This window comes from Haplochromis burtoni, unplaced genomic scaffold (assembly GCF_018398535.1).
Source record: "Haplochromis burtoni strain Fernald_Lab_line unplaced genomic scaffold, NCSU_Asbu1 Contig_165, whole genome shotgun sequence".
NCBI lineage: Eukaryota > Metazoa > Chordata > Actinopteri > Cichliformes > Cichlidae > Haplochromis > Haplochromis burtoni.
In genome coordinates this window covers 56,322-59,008 of record NW_024582526.1, presented here as the reverse complement: position 1 = coordinate 59,008, position 2,687 = coordinate 56,322, and the positions used below count along the sequence as shown (strand labels likewise).

The 2,687-nt window shown below is 40.7% G+C and overlaps 1 long non-coding RNA gene across 1 annotated transcript; it reads right to left on the bottom strand.

The window, feature by feature from the left end:
* Positions 1–298: 298 nt before the first annotated feature.
* Positions 299–2,298, bottom strand: LOC102302457. Its single transcript, XR_316502.2, has 2 exons — positions 2,169–2,298; positions 299–2,011 (listed from the first exon to the last, which is right to left on the bottom strand). It is a non-coding gene; the product is annotated as a DNA transposase THAP9 (long non-coding RNA).
* Positions 2,299–2,687: the final 389 nt, after the last annotated feature.

The following is a 2,687-nucleotide window of genomic DNA, read 5'->3' as shown; positions in this document are numbered from 1 at the left end:
CATATGTTGATTAATGGTTTTCTTTCGTTTTTGATGTACTGCAGAATATTTTATAAAATTCCAGGCCAGGAAAATCACCTTCATGTTTTTCTGTGTTTTATCTTCAGCTACTTTGACACAAAGGCATCTGCTGTGACGCTTACACCTGTGATAAAGTCTTGCGTGTGTCAGCTTCCTTTTTATTGATACAAAAATATGTAAATGTACTGATCTGAATTATAATATTTCTGACCCCAAATTTCCCAGATTTAAATCGAATTAAATCGAATTAAATCGAATCGTGGATCGAATCGATTCGGGACCTTGTGAATCGGAATTGAATCGATTCTACAAAATCAGTGATGATACCCAGCCCTAGTCCTGACTCAGTTTGTAGGTCAGAAGATACCTGCATGGGGCATCGTCTTCTCAACAAGTTCATTATAAATGTTAAGTGCACTTATGCCATTAGCAATGAAGCCATATATGGCAGTCTTCTTTTTTGTGGTGTGAAGTGGCACCATCTTGTCATACTGCTGGACCTTCAACCCACGAAGCAAGGTTTCTGCATCCTTCAAGATTGTCTCAGCCCTGTGTTTAGTTGATGGCTTAATTGGAGCTTTGTAACCTTTTCCAAGATGATTACGGCTGTTGAGCACATCAAAGGCTGCATCTACAGTGCGCACAAACTCCACAGTTGCAGAACAACCTTTAAACTCCTCCAATTTCAAGCCTTGTTCACAGAACTCCATTGCATCCGCTACACTTCTGCTGAAGAGCTGTGGTGGACTTTCATTTTTTGTTTTCTCCACTGTAAATGAGCCATTTTTAGCCTGTTACCTAGTCGTAGACCCTCTTCATCTTGGAGTTTATTAAGGGCTTCAAAGTACTTCCACTTAATCTTCCTCCCATCTTCTGTCTCAAATTCCATTGAAGATGCAAAGGCATTACGAAGAAGCTTTAGCATATGGCATGCATCCAGGATCACATGCACTTTTTGTGTGGGATTCTCTGGATGAAAGAAGTAGGGCTTGTTGTCGATATTTACCTCTGCGCCAAGTTCCCTTATCATGGCAAAGTTATTCGTAGGGGCATCACACGTAAGGGAGACAACTTTAACACCAACTTCATGAAGCTTTCCCGAATGACATTGGCTCTTCTCTGATCCATCCATACCATCGATGAGGAAGTTGACAGCCACAACCATGAGGACAAAGGCCTGGGTGGCAAGTGTGTTGTCAATTTCACCAGTGCCTATATCTACATAGCCATGGAACCGGTCACCTGCAAACTCAGTCATTTTGTGGATGTACATTTCATCCATCATTAGTGCACACACTGTCTCCTTTCCCTGTTCTCTGTTTGCCTCCACGTGACTTGTTAGTGCTCTGAAAGATGCTACGGTAAATCCAGGATCAGCTGAGACACCACTGTACCAAGTGCGAATGGTGTGACTGTGTGGCAACGCTTTATTAAAATTCTCACGCACATACTCATGTGCTTTTGGGGAGTAAAAATGAAGTGTGGTGACAAACTGTTTCAATTCCTCAGAATATTTAGCTGACTTTTTCCCATCAAGGATTTTACGCAAGATGTGTTTTGGAACTTCATTGATTGACTCAAGCAAAGATGCACACTGATTTGAGATCAAGAGCTTGTTCTTGAATACTTTGGTGACATCCTTTAAGGTACAAACTTTTGTCTTTAAACGCCTAGACTTTTGGCATTGCAATCTCAGCTTTTTCCTGTATTTTGTTAGCATCTCTTCTGAAGCTGGATTTTTACGCTTTAACGACTTTGGAGACTCAAGGTTGTAGCAGTGATCCTCTTGAATACAGCCTGGTTCTGCTAATGTGGTTGGTAATAACGCGTAACTATGGTCTCCTGGTGTCATGTTGTGGTCGAATTTTGTATGTGTTTGACCAACATTACTGTTCCCTGACACATCGCTTGATAAACCTTGAGAGCCACTTACCTCTGTGCCAGTACCTATCAAAATGTTACGTCTTGCTCTTCTCCCAGTTGACCTCACCTGAATACATGGAAAAGGAAAACTGAAAATAGTTGGAACTGCTGTGCTGCTGAGGCAACAGATTCCCTAAAGCAGCACAAAAAAAAAGAATGAGAAACTTTATATTTAATGTTTTTTTCTTATAATATTACATAGGAATAGTTATAGATTTTATTACCCTTTGAGTCTGTGATGATGTCATTTTCTTCAAAATGAGCACCGCAAAGATGAGATGATGGCCCAGGTGTCCAGTCCTTCCTTCTCATGTTAGCCAGCCACTGGTTCAGTCTTGCTGCATCACCTGAAGGAAAACTGACCACCCCCACCACCAAAAAAAGACATGCACCTAAGATGACTGTTTAGCAGACTGAATCCAGGTGCAGCTGTGTCAGGTTAATCTGATTGGATGGTCATAATGACAGCGTAGCAAAATCAGACTAAAAAGCCTCTGTGAACTACAGTAAATACTGTCGTGGCAAGGCCGACCAAATCATATCAAACTACTGGTAGAATAGCTATAGAACAGTTTAATGTTAGTGACATCATATTAATTACCACTTTAACTCACATGCTCTTTTTTTCTCAAAAACGTAGCGATGCAGCAGACTTTGTTTTTAGTTATGCAAACAAACGAGCCCAAATAGTAATTTTTAAAGACGAATTATTCACCACGCTTATTTCACTTTTGTTGGCAGTG